Source organism: Rhea americana, unplaced genomic scaffold, assembly GCF_003343005.1.
Source record: "Rhea americana isolate MKP2758 unplaced genomic scaffold, rheAme1 scaffold_128, whole genome shotgun sequence".
NCBI lineage: Eukaryota > Metazoa > Chordata > Aves > Rheiformes > Rheidae > Rhea > Rhea americana.
In genome coordinates, this window is record NW_028185350.1 from 1405311 (window position 1) to 1419454 (window position 14144).

The 14144-nt window shown below is 45.4% G+C and overlaps 1 long non-coding RNA gene across 1 annotated transcript in view; it reads left to right on the forward strand.

Moving 5' to 3' along the window:
• LOC146600091 (uncharacterized) overlaps nucleotides 1-12843 on the forward strand; it is a 19324-nt gene extending 6481 nt beyond the window's left edge. The window contains exon 2 of the long non-coding RNA XR_014898345.1: nucleotides 11194-12843. This is a non-coding gene — a long non-coding RNA (uncharacterized LOC146600091). The remainder of the gene's footprint in view (nucleotides 1-11193) is intronic.
• Nucleotides 12844-14144: the final 1301 nt, after the last annotated feature.

Genomic DNA, 14144 nt, shown 5'->3' on the forward strand with positions numbered 1-14144 from the left:
GTCTAATTCCAAGTCATGGCAGTGGCTGAGCATTCTGCACAGGGAGATGATAGAATCTATCACAACTGGAAAAGACGTTGCCCGTTTGGAATCCAGCAATAACGACTTCCTCCCATCTGGCCCTGAAAAGGGAGCACAGAGCAGCTCTGCTGTGCACAGAAAGGGTGGATCATTGCACAGGAGCAATCATGTCCTGGCTGCTTGGTGAAGCAGGATGTCAAGTTAGAAAGGCCAAACATTTATTTTGGAAAACCTAGACTGCAGCTTCTAATCCGCACATGGGTGTGCTTCTCCACCCTCTCTGCTTCCAGCCACCTCTTCTTTCCTGCCTTTCCAGCCTGTGTTCCTGGGGTGCAGTGGGTGAGTGAAGCTGTGCTCTCAGCCATCTGGGTGGCACCTGCATTCCCTTCCCCAATGGCACAGTGTTCCTGTCACTGTGTCACCTGTTGGCAACAGAGCACCCCGCAGAGGAAGGCAAAGTTAGAGGCAAATTTCTTCTTCCCAAACTTTCTGCGGGCTTACTCTGTTGGGAAGCCTTGGCTCCTTTGGTTTCCCATATTTTGGCTTGCTTGCTCTATCCGTAAGTATTGAAAATGCTTTGGGAGAAGCCAAAACACCTGCTCTGTGAACTCCAGCATTTCGGGGACGTTGGCAGGGACTATCCTCCTGGACTGACTTATTATTTATTTAAATCACAGGTAGATGTGATCTCATTTTCACTTTATCTCCTGAAGCATCTAGCATAATGCCCTACTAATTATCTCTTCTCCTCCCCCACTCCCCCACCCACCCACCAATAACATYTCCCTATTCCGTTAACTGATAAAGTAGCAAGAGTCTGGTTGTTTGTCAGATGAGTCAACATGAACCTTCTTTCCTTGTTCCACAAATAYGTGATCTCGCAGCTGGTGGTCATGTCTTGCCTCCAGGTGCCTGCTCTCTACTAGTTAGTGTCACTTCCAGAGCTCTGCTTTTCCTGCTGGATAAATAATGGCATCACTTGCCTGTGCCAGCTCTTATTTCTGCTTAAAGAAACTGTGTGAAGTCAGTTCAGGAGTTTGATCTTGAATTAGAGAATGACAGTGAGGACTTAATCTCATGTACAATTAGCGATCAAGGCACAGCTCTAGAGAAGCAAGCAAAGAGACGCAGCTTCTGCTTTTCATTTTTTTTTTTTTTTTAGTAACTATCCAAAAATTCTCTAAATCCAAACTTTGGATTGCTCAGCTATTATTTTGGAAAAGGGAACAAAAATAACAAAATTAAGGCTGTTGCAGCCCCTTGAAGTGGACTCAGATGGAAATAAAAGTGCTTTGCAGAGTGAGCTTTGGACTGATTTTTCATTTCATGTCCAAAAATTGCTTGGAAAGATCATGTCGGCCAAAGGCCAGGGTCTAGTCTGCGTACCTGCACTGCTGTCCAGATGGAGAAGAGAAAGAACAGATGCACTGAGATGAAGAGAAGGATTTCAGAATATGTTTTCAAAGTCTCCTGTTCATTGAAACGGCAGGAAAGGAATTTAGAAAACATATCTAGGGTTTCCTTTGAACATAAGGAAAAAATTGACTTGGACATGGCTAACATAGTGCCTTTCCAGGCTTATTGCAATAGAGAAATGTCATTTGCTTGCTAGGAACTCAACCGAAATTATCCCTAGGGTCAATTGCTTTTCTGTATTGAATGAGCTGGTGTGGGAGGAGACAAACACAYGGGAAGCTGAATGAGACTTTAAAAATATTTGGCATCCCAATAATGGAGGCCAGAAGCTGGCCAGTATTTTCATGTTTTTTTTCCTGTGACTTTGCCCAAATGTCCAAAGAGATTGTAGTGTTCTCGCAGGTTCATTAGTTATAAGGAACGAGGAGGAAAATTCTTTGGCCAGCCCAGATTTGGCTATTTCCGGACGTGTCTGGCTACTACTTCGATCCAAATGGGGAAGCTGAGCAGCTGCGTCCACCACAGGTGGTGCATGTGCTCTATTGGCAGGTACAAATGGGACCTTGCTTTTTTGTCCTTCAGTGAGTCTGTACCACCTCTACCTGATCCATCCTCTGCCAGTAACCTTGCAGGATCTCTGGCTGTGGGAAGATCTGTCATCTTCTAATCTCACGTTCAGAGGGCATGTTTCTGTCTGGCTCTCCTGGACTCTGGACTCAGGTAAATAAGGACRAATAAATGAATACTGTGCACCCATTGCCTCATCCTGCACAAGACAGGGAGGAGGTGTGTGTGGAAGGAACCAGCACCTTCCTGTCCCCAATTGCAGCCTCAGTGTAACTTCAGCTCCTACCAACCAGTTAYGTTGGACTCTGGATACTGAAGTCAGATTCCCTTCCGCTTCTTGACCTTTTAGGCATACTCATTTGTTTTACCACTTGGAAGACAGAAGCTTTGAAAAACAGAGTCATGCATTTCTTTCTCTGCTGAATTAACTGTAGGAACAGAAGAAAAGAAAGATATTTAGATGAGTATCAGTAATGATTTCTATGGAAACGTATTTCTCATAACAGCGCTGGAAATTGATGGTGATGTACATTCACTGAAGGTGAAGTTCTGACAGCTGGAGCTAATACTGGAATTGGTGGAGGTAATGCTGAAACCGGTGGATCTGACTTGGAAGTCAACATGGGACTGATGCTGAACTTGATGGGAAAACTTGGTGCTAACAGTGAAACATTCTAAGGTCATCTGCACAATCAGGTACAGCTAATACGGAAGAAAGCATCAAACTTGACTAAGAATAACCCAATGGAGGGCTGATGCCCAGTCTCAGATATATGGACACCAGACCTTGAATTCCATTTATAGTAATATTGCTTTACAGCCTTCTGGCAGCCTTCCTCAGCCTTAAAGTTAYGCTCAATTCCCTTCCCACTGAGGGCCTATATATTCCACTACTGYGGACTGAGTTTTAAGATAATGGAGAACTAACCTTAACATGTCCATAAACCACATACAACGAGAAAAGCAGAACTGACAAGTGTGTGAAATGTCTATTTTTACAGAGCCCAATTTGGTGCAGTAAGCTGTCAAATGCAATGCAGTTTGAATTGAACCAGACTGTACCCCTTGTTGTGGAAAATCACGGATGTTCTTCACCTTCTTGACAGCTACCTCAAAGAAGAGGCACTAAGGTCCATACGCAACCAAGATCCAGATCTTATGTCATATTTAGGATCTAACTTCTGCTGCATTTGGAGCTAGGGCTTTCACCCTTTACTCTCAGCTTCCCCTACCTACTTAGCAGGTGCTTTAACTAGTCTGCACACACATTTGTCCATCCTCAGCAATATCATCCAACAGCTTGTTGTCTTGAATGCCTAAAGAGAAAAGGCTTAAGCCTTGGATAGAGAGTTGGAAATGACAGCTTAAATAGAAAATTGGATGGCTCCTGTGGAGAGAGAACATGGGAAAGCCCAGGAGAGATCTTACCCACTTCTGTTTCCCTTCCCAAGGCCTTTCACACCTGTGCTGAGGCAGCCACCTCTTTCTACCTTCTGTGCTTTGAGGGAGAGGCTCTTGCTCACTGTGGATCCACACTAGGGCTATGGGGAATGTACATCTGCTGCCCTTGCTTTGTGGGCAAGGGAGGAAGTTCTTGAACTCTCTCTGGACTTGCTTTCAGCTGCAGCGTCTCCCAGAGGAAGTGTCACAGGGTGCTGTCTCTTGGCGGCACAGGAAGGCTGCCTCCCAACATTGTTGGTGTGTGGACATGACCTGGCTAAGGAAGCCAGAGCAATGGTTCGAGAGTCTTACGATCTCCTGAACTTCCCAGGCTGGATGTGGTCTTSGATGGCTGCTCTGCTTCCACTTCTGTCGCTGTTAATTCAGCGAGCTTTGCTTGGCTTTGATGAGGTCACACTCCATTTGCAATGACTTCTCTAACTAGTAGCCTGTGCTAAAAAGGAGGCTGGAATTAACTCTGAGTATGATGCATGTCTTAGCATATAAGGGAGCAAAAAAATTTCCAAGCTACGATGCATAGCAGTGGTATACTCATACATGGAAGATCTGTGCCTGAAAAATTGCCTGTCTTCAGCTGTCATCTAGTTTAATAAAGGCAGGATGGAGAGAAAATGGCTTTTCTTACCTCCTTAGAACATCACAGCTACAACAGCACTACAGCAAAACTGGACTGGTATGCAGAGAGGGAGGAAAAGTTGTCTCTTTAGAGAGACAAGCAGACAGACAAATAGACAGCTAGCCAGATTCTTCTCTATTATATGCATGTAACTCCAAAGCTATTAAAGGAACTATTTGTAACTAGGAACAGAATCAAACTGCTGGCRTAGTTCACTGTAAAAGATTTTCAGTTCAATCTTTGATGGCATTTTAATAGTAACAGCTACTCATCAGCAATGTCAGGGTTAAATACTCCCAGCATGTGTGCAATTGCAGAAATACCCCGAGAAGAATCAAGGAAATATTTCCATCTTAAACTCCGATAAGGAGTGAAAACGTGCAACTCATTCCATATGGTGGCTGAAAGCCCTGAGCCAAACRGAAAGCCGTGGAGTCTGCCAATGTGTAAGAACTTGCAAGCCTGATAAATGAGCGTGTTGCTTTGGGAAAGCCAGAGATGAAGTTGCCCTGGAAAGAAGAAAGCACAGAATAAAAGTGAGGAGCCTTAGAAAAAAAAAATAGAAAAGAAAAAAGGAAAAAAAGCAAAGTCTTACCTATTTTTCTTTTTAGATGGCAGCAAGAATTTCTGGAAATGTTTTACATGTCAAGGATTTAACCAAACTGGGATGTTTGTGGACAAGCTGTTATGCAATGAATAAATAAATCMGGAAAAAAGCAGGGGGAAGAGTCTCTTTTCTCTCCTGCTTTACAAAAGTGATCTTAGGCTGAGACAGCTGCATTCTTCTGGGATACTCTGCACAAGCCAGGATAAAAGCATACACAAACTGGAGACAGCGCATTCTCAGACTTCTCAGATTTCTTCAGTGTTGACGGGTGAGACAACAGCGTGCTTGGCCATGCGGCAAAGAGATTCATGTGGGTCATGTGAGGAGGGAAAGGGCACCAGAGGAGGGCTAGGGGACAGCTGAAGCCTGAAAGGCATTTGGGCCCGGGKCATCCTACAGTAGCAGGAAGAAGGCTCTGAGCTGCAGCACAGCGTGGTGGCTTCTTTCTAGCTCTGTGCCACGTCCTGGCACCTGGCRTGGTTGCTTGGCCGAACGTGTTCAGTCATGTCTGGCACGGGAGGTCATGGAGCAGGAAAGAGGCCACGGATACAGTAGACTGGGCTGTGCTGGAAGGGAGCAGAGGGTCAGAGCAGATTGCGTGTCTCCTGTTCGGGCCTGAGATTTGACAGGTCTGCATTCTTGGCTGAAGGGATCTGGCTGTACAATCGATTTTGGGAGATGAGTGGGTAAATCCATGGCTTGGCTGGCTATATGAAAGGCTACTCCTTTGAAGAAGTCTTTCTACAGTTAAGCAAGTCACTTCCTACAACCCAAACGTATTCCCACATTAAGTCAAATCAGAAATAGAGGAGGAAATCAACCATTTAAGAAAAATCACCTCTCTGCTCCTTATCTGAGCAGAGATCTTGCATCCAAGAACTGCTCTGAAACTACGAATATGGAAGGCACTTAAGATTCCTTGCAGTGGACAGCAATAGGGAACCTTAGCTAGCTCATTCACCTAAGATTTAATGTAATAAAATTGTATTGCTACTTGGATGYAAGCAACTCTGCACGGGTAGAGACTTGTGCCAGCTTAGTAACTTCATACAAACAAGACACGCGAAGCCAAGAGCATTTTGTAAGGCTAAAAAGAGCAACAAAAAGAGCAAGCCCTGCAGGTTGTAAATTGCTAGGCAAAGTGATAAATGGTACGTGAACTGGCCAATATAATCTGTCTGGAAAGCTGAAAAGAAACCTGCCTTCTCAGGATCCTAAAATATTTCTCCTTTTAGAGTAGCTTATTTTCCAACTACGTGCCACATTCATTACTTGCCAAAATGTGTGCTCACTAGTCTGTGCTTCTGTCTTGCAGCTGCTGACAACAACGGTTTCTCAAAAACTCCCTGGCAAAACGAGGGGTGGGGGGGGTGGGGGGGGGAGAGAAGAGTTCCTGGCTTTGGTGCGTTGTGGTATGGCTGTTGTGTCCTTATGGCTCTGTACAGCAGTGCTGAGCAATGCAGGTAAAACTCTTCATAAGGGTGAGTTTTCTGCCCCAGTGCAACGGGGCGAATTCAGGCAGAAGGAGCCAGGTTCGCTGGTGCGGAGGCACTAGTGTGTGTTACAGCAGCTGTAATGGGTTGGGAGATGGGGACGCACCAGCCATCGGGATGAGGGGACCTATGTGGTGCTGGGTGTTCAGTAGAGGCCATGTTGGAGGCAATGCCATCAGCAGAGATGTGTCCCAGCCCCACCTTGGTAAATGGAGGCAAAAGCATGATAGAGCCAAGGCTACAGAGAGGGAGACATGGGGATTTTAGGAAGCCTTGCTTCCTGATTCTGGGATGCTCCTTTGGACCTTACAGGGCTCTCTGGTGGCATATCAGCTAGCGTCTTGAAGATGCCTGGCATTCCTGGGGCGGGGGAGGGGGTCTTGTTAAGGGCTAGTTTAAATCAAAGACTGCACTGAGGCTTACTCTTCTGGTTGCTCTGGTTGCCAGAGTAAGATGTTATACCTCCAGCCTGTTCCTGAGTCTGTCTTGCCCCTTGGCCAGCCCTTATCTGCCAGCATTACTTCCTCATCTGCRATTGCTTCCCACCCTAGCTCTGGCCTGATGGCTCACTTTGGCCGTGGCCTAAATCCACCTAAATCCTACCCTTGGATTCAGCAAATTGCCCCTGCCACTCTGTACTGTGGCCTCTCAAGTGCTGTCATCTCCCCTTTTGCATTACTTGATGTGATGTGCATACTGTAAGGCTTATGGCAGCAAGATGCTGGGAAATCCCATTTCTGCATCCACACAAACCTGACGTTTATTATTTGTTAAGGCTTCCCTTAACCAGCCTGAGACACTGCAGGGAAGTTCTCTCTGGGCCTGAGCTGACCAAAAGGATCAGTGATGAGAATCTTCGCGGACTCAATGTTGAAGCTTCTCAAATGATGTTTCCTTTGATTTTCATTTCAGAAAAAACATTGAGGAGCTAATTTTGATCAACATCTCTCTATCCTTGCAAAATGTCCCATTGTTAAAAGGCATAGGCCTGAATTTTAGGATCAGGTTTTCCTTTGTATTTTTTTTATGCTGCCTTTTACAGCCCTTAAAAATATCTGTAAATACTCTCAGTTTCACACTCCTTTGCCTCTCCTACACAGTTTCTATGTGGCTGAACAGATCTTGTCAAAGATGTCAAAGGCTTTTTGGCACCTAATTTCCACCAGTGGGAGTTGGATGCCTAAATGCCATTAGATTTGGGCCCAGCTTGCTTCATTTCAGCTCCTGTTTTTTCTTACATGGGAGAATATCTTTAGTGGCTTGAGGACTCTCTGAGCCAAGGCCTAGGAAATTCCAGATGTGCTGTTCTTCAGCTGCTGCTGAACATTCACCATCATTTTTGTGCTATGTCAAAGACCCAGGGAGAGATCTRTACTATCCACTGTGCCAATGTTAATGTTAGTCCAATCAAAGGTGACTTCAGCATGGAACTATTGAGAAATCAGCCTCATTTTCTAGGCAGTCATTTGATGAAACCCCAACCAGACGAAACTCCAGGTTGCTTTTGGAGGCTTACAGAACTCTTAAAATGCTTCCGTTAGATACGCAGGCAAGCAGAGCTGACAGCTAACCTTGACAAAAGGTAGATTTTCACCTCCTCCCATCCATCTCCAGCACTGTATCAAACTGTTGTTGTTTCCAGCAGATGCCTAAGTGAACACGTGGACATGTCCCCTTTGTGGRAATATTGATCCTGTCAAAATGTTGCTGGTTGTCCTATAAAGACCTGAGCTCTTTGAAGGAATTTCTTYGACTTAATGAAATATCTTCAGCTATTCCCTCAGGAATAACGCTTAGACTTTCACCTTTACTGTCCCTTGGAGTGGCTCTTCACCACCCGTGAGGGTGCTTTAGATCACCCACGATGGCAGGGGCAGGATTCTATGACATACCCAGTATCCTGCGTTCCTGTGACAGCAAGCAGAACGCAGCCTGCCCTGGAGGCTTCCTGGTAGGTCACTGATCCGCAGGCAAGCAGGTCTGAYGTTTTGTCTTTTCTAATGTACCTTGGGGCATCACCATTAGGCCAACAGTGGAGCATGCTTTGGAACAGATATTCTAGAGGCGGTGGGTATAAAAAAGCTTAGTTCTCTTGCTTTGTACACAGCTCTATTAATACAGCAAAGGGTTTGGCCTGATTATTCCTTAGTTATGTGCTTGAAATTAAAGAGATTTTCCTCTAGTGCCACATTAAGTCCTTGAGCAACTCTATCAAATTGTTATTGTCTGACACCCTGTTTGCTTAGTTTTGTCCGGGCCTGGAACAGCACCCTGAGGTGTAAGACCAAAGGCACATCAAGTTTCCCCTCAAAGGGGAACTTGTTCCATCAATACTCCGAATGGAGAGGACATCCCACAACTGGGGAGATGATTTCCCTAGGCTCAGATTCATCTCTTGCACTCTGGCAATGCTGACCCCTGCAATTGCCACAACTGTGGGAGCTGTTGCATGTCCTGTGAACAGGGGGATGTTCATGTTGTCCTGTGATAATTAATTTTTGTAAGCATTGTCAACTTAGGCAAGCAGAAAACTGTAGGGAACATTGCAACATTTGTTTTTTAAGGTTTTCTTCCCAGTCAGAGAGAACTTTTAAAATGGAAACTCTCATTCTGAAGGACTTCCAAAGACTGAAGCATGGAAGATGTGCCAACCTCCTGACCTGAGGTTCTGGCTCAGTCTAGCAGAYGGAAGAGACACAGCTTTCAAGTCAGGTCTGTATCTTGTAGGCCTAAACCACAGTGTAGACTTGCCCCGGCTCTGTGCCGTTTGGAACAAGTCAATCTGTTAGAGATCTCGCTATGTAGACATCAGAGGAGATGTACTGGCTCAGATCAAAGATGCATCTAGCCCAATATCCTGTCTCTAACAGTGCTAGTAGAAGATGTCTAGTGCAAGATAGAAGGCCATGTCAAGGCCCTGGTGATACTTCCTAAGGCCATTCCAACTCRTGGTAATATGCAGCTGAAGACTTCCTGAGCTGTGGGTCATACCCACAAGCCTATGTGTAATAATCCTTGATGGACCTTTCAATGTCTTTAGCTGCTCTTTGAAGCCATTTATGCTTTTGGCTTCTACAACATACCATGGCAATGAGTTCTACCACTTAATTATGTGCTGCTTAGAAATACAGCCACAAATCATAATAGCCTTTAGTTATAACAAAAGCCCTGAGTTTGGATAAGATTGCCAGTGCAGATAAAGTCTACATAATTATATCTAGGTATTATGTCTAGAGCAATGAGTGTGTCTTTTCAAGACCAAAGTGCAAGGAACGCACATGAAATATGTAATTCAGGATTTTTCAATTCTCAGCTGCCCGATGGCATGGCTTGGTTTATATGGAGTTGTCCGTCTGTTTTCTTTTTYCCAGTGTAGTTAGGAAAGGTTTATCCATCTTTGCCAACTGCTTTGGTCCCTTGCCTTTAAGGAAAAAGGTCAGGGAAGTCCTGTGACTTTTTCTTCCTGCAAAGGCTAGAAGAGCAATTCTRTTCCACACTGTAGTTGTATTTTGAACCTGCCTACAAATTCGCTTGTTATGGYTCAGCCTAAAAAGGCTTCCATGTGAAAACAAGCATAGCCTTGGGCTTATTACTTACCRGCCATGGCCAAAAATCTGGGTTTGTTGGAGAACTCTGCTGGGAAACGAACGGCTGGTTAGGTCCTTACTGGAGGCTAAAGGAGAGATTGAACCTGTTTCCCAGCCCAACCTACCCTGCTATCCAATTATTTCTGTGCAAMCCCCTACTAACAAGTGCTCACTGGAGGAAGAGAGCCCGGAGAGGCTTTGGATTGCATCCACACTCACTCCAGCATAACCTAAGTCTGGTCTCTTTCCACCAACAAGCACTCCAGAGGTCCTGGAGACTGCTCCCAGGAGTGCTTCCCATCCAACACAACCAGAAGTTCTGCTCTGGAGTTTGGCCTTTAGATAGCAGGGGAACTTCCACTATATCCTCAAGGTAGTTCTGAGACCTAGATCTGATCTGCTTCCTGGCATTGCTACTTTCCCTCCCCAAGAACTGACCTTTGGAGTGACAGTGGTGGAGCTCATACAATTCTGCAATGTTTTCTGATTTTTTTTTTAAAAAAAACTTTTAGTTTCTGAAGAMCCTGACACCACCTGTTCCTGAGAGTTTCTCTAAGTTGCTTTCTGCAGGGAGTTTTGGGGAGAAGAAAGGGGGTCTGATTGCTTAATCTTTCCAGCTAAGTAAAATCATCTGCACTGGTAAATTCTCCAGGAGATGTACAGTTCACTGCTTGTCAGGCCAGGATATTAAATTAAGCAATTTTCATCAGATAACACATCTTCTGGTTCATGTAAAATGTCCAGCAAATCGCTGCACTYATAATTCAGCCTGATTGAAAATGAGCTGCTAATCCATTTCGCTTTGGAGATATGCAAGTGCGTGGTAGAGGGGCCAGCTCTGCTGAGACTCCCGTTTGCAGCCATGCACGTGCATGTGCTCCCCTTYGGGATCGTGTCCCCTCCCCGTGTCCCTCTGCAAGATCATATAGATAGTGCTGCTCTCTGCTGACCCTTCTGATGCTACATACTGTGGCCTAGATTAGCTGCTACTCTAGGAATCCTTCCAAGCTCCAGAACCCACATATGGGGAAATCATTCCACCTTGGTTCCCACATTGTGGACGAGGACTGCTGAAATCTCCAGCGAGGATGACCAGCGCCTCCTCCTCTCAAGTGCAGGGTTTGTCACTGTTGCTCCCCTCGGCGGTTCTAGGCTCCTGCATCATACATAGAGCRTAAACTCAAGCATTCAGGATTTATAATTTGGCATCTATGGCCCCAGCTCACTAAAGTACCTTAATATGTTCTGATTGTCATTATCGATAATAATGATAGTAGTAGTAGCAGAGGATATTTTTTATTTACTTTCTGCTGCTGGTGCTCCACAGGCTCACATTGTTCCAGCCTTTCCAGCCAGGAGACCTCGAACCATTCCCCTTTTCTTTTTCTTTTTTTTAATTAAAGTTGAGTTATTCTGTAATTACAGGACTCTAGAAGCTGGGGCTTGAAGAAAAGCAAAAGTGTCCAGTGTCATGAGCTTCAGGAGAGGCAGAGCAGCTCTTTCACAGAGTTAGTGTCTCACTCAAGGAGACTTTCTTTCATAGGCTGGAGACAAGCTATTCTAGCTACATCAGGTGAACTGGGTGCTTTGCCTTCATGGACATCTGTGGCCCGTTGGGGACTCTGTGCCATATCCCTCCACGAAACACCCGGGAATGTGGAGTGGCTGGACAATATAAACCGTCTCACCCAGTTCATTCCCTGTTACCCAGGATGGAAAACATTCATCTTGAGAGCGAGAGACTGGAGCCAGAGGCAGCTTCATACCTCTCCAACGTGATTAGCAAAGCGGACATGAATTGATTCATTAAAGCTGAGCAACCACAGACAACCGCTTCATTACCAAAGACCTGGGAAATGCCGTAGCTGGGCAGGCCAGAGACATTCCCGTGCCTGCCCATCCCCTCCCCCTGCCAGCAGAGCCGCTGTCTGCAAAACCCAGCGACCTTCTGCTCACTTGCTCCCCAACTCCTGCTGCTTCGCTGCGAGGCAAAAGCACCGTGCGACGCGCGGAGAACTGGGAGCTTACCTCCTCCTTCCCCTCCGCGGGGGGCACCGGTTCAAAGCCGAGCTCTCGCTGTCCAGCCCCGGCCGCTCGCAAAAGGGAAGCGGCAGGTGAAGGATCCCACGCGGCCGCGAGGGCTGCGGCGCTCCGTCGCGAGCGGCCTTCGCTCCTGCCCTCGGCAGAGCTGGCCGGGCCGCGGGGGCGAGCGGGGCGATGCCGGGCCCGGGCTGGCGGCGACGAACAGGAATTACACTTGTTCTATTTCCTTGATTTATACAGTCTGGATAAAAGGTATCTGTCTGTACAGAGTCACGCTCTACATTGCTGTAGTGCTGTAATAGCCTTATATATATACACATACGCTCGTTACTGAACTTTGAACGTTTTACTTATAAATAATAATACTTTTACTCACATGTATAGTAAGAGCAAGTGTTTTTCTTTCTCTGTTCAGATCTGAGCGCCCGATCAGCATTTTGCCGTTTTCACAGCCACTCCAACGTCCCCTTCTCGGCTTCTTCCCCAGCAGCCTCCCGTCACTTCTCACCCCTCACCAGTGTGTCCGTGCTCTCTGCGCTCCCGTTGCCCATGTCCACCTCGGTGTGTTTGCAGGTGCTACACGGATCATGATGTTACGCTCTATTGCCTGGGAAAATCCTGTTTTTTTTGTTTTTTTTGTTTTTTTTGTTTTTTTTTTTGAGTCCCAGGTCCTTGAAATCTGTTTGCAAATCCCGTAAAATTTAATCTGTGACAAACTAGGAGGATTTTTGCTCGGATAAAATTGGATTTAACCTGTTGTTTCCTTTATCAGCTGTTCTGGAAAGAACATCAGATTGAAATGGAGTCAGGCACTTGGCAACTGCTCCTCTCCTCCCCATATTTCAGCTCTRGCATCAATGACTTGCTGCCTGTCTGTGCAGTCCCTACTAGCTCTGTTTGGATTTGCATGCCACTGACTATTAATTGAAGAGTAAATTAACCTTCTTCAGACCGTATGTTGTGGCCATAATATATGTAAAGATGTTATTAGTGATTGTAAAAAATGAAAATAAAAGCACAGTTGGRCTCATATTATTGCCAAGAGATTACATGCCAATGTTTAAAAAAYTGGCAGCAGTTCCATGACGGTATTTTTGTCGCATAATGCTCCATCTACTGGGATTATCATTTTAAAAATTGGCAGTGTCCCTCAGCAAGCACAGCCTCTAGCTTAGGATTTTGCTTTTATCTTTTTTTTGGCAGCTACTTGAAGAAATATCTCTGCCATTTCCAGACTGGAGACCTTTTGTTTTTATTCAGCAAAGTACCAGTTCTGTAAGCGACAGATTTCTCCACTCAGCATCTTTGGGACACCCATCGATCAATGACAGGGAATTTAAATAAGAGGAGGGCGACTTGGAAAATAAACTCTTCACGTTCAACTGACGAAGTGGGAAACATCCGCTGCTGGCCCATCTCCACTGACTTTGATGGAGTTCTGCCAGCACAGAATTTGGCCTGGCGTCTTCCAAGTCGTTATTCTTTCATTGGTTATTTGCTAGAGTGTATTAAAGCCTGAGTTTTACATCTGCTTCCTCGTGGGCTCCCTTTCCTTCTACTATGAACACACTTGGTTTTTGTATTCGGCTTTCACGAGGCCTAGCTTGTAAAGCCTGATTTAACCGTGAACATTAATGTTTGCGAATCGTGGGCCACGTGCACGCACAGGTATGTACAGGGTTTGTTATTCTAGAGTTCCCTGTCAGCAATGAGATATTTCTRTGTAGCTGGAAAAAAACAAATGCAGAAAAATTTATTCTGAAGGAAAAACAGCACACGTGAAATCTATCAGCGGATAAAGGCGAAGGAGCCATTATTCTCCTCTTGTTTCATCGCTTTTAGTGTTGTCCTTTATTTAAAAAACCCCAGAAATTAGGTGGTAAAATGCAAACATTTTAAACAGTGTCTAATTTAGGAGGGCTAATGTTTTACCTGCAGTTGGTTTTGGGAACAAGTGGTGCCAATTGAGCTCTGTAGCTGTTTTGCCCCCTCCCCTAGGACCCCAGTTAACAATTTCTCTTAAACACATGCTCAATTTTGGTCGCCTGAGCAGAGCTCCCTGCTGCCACTGAGCTCACCTTCTGGACTGTGGAAGACAGGACTTCAGGAGCTCAGTGATGGCTTTAAAAATTGAAGATTAAGCAAAGCTCCTGAATGGCAAGTAATTAAARGGATTACAAAATTGAATTTTTAACGCCTGTCAAAATTCCAGAAATTGAAATTGTAGCTGAGTATTTGATGGTTCCTGGTGTCAAAAACAGAAGATGACTTTCAGATGCAAAATGCTCCCCGCTCAACAGCGAGGTCCCAAGAAAGCCGTAAAACAGAGAGGC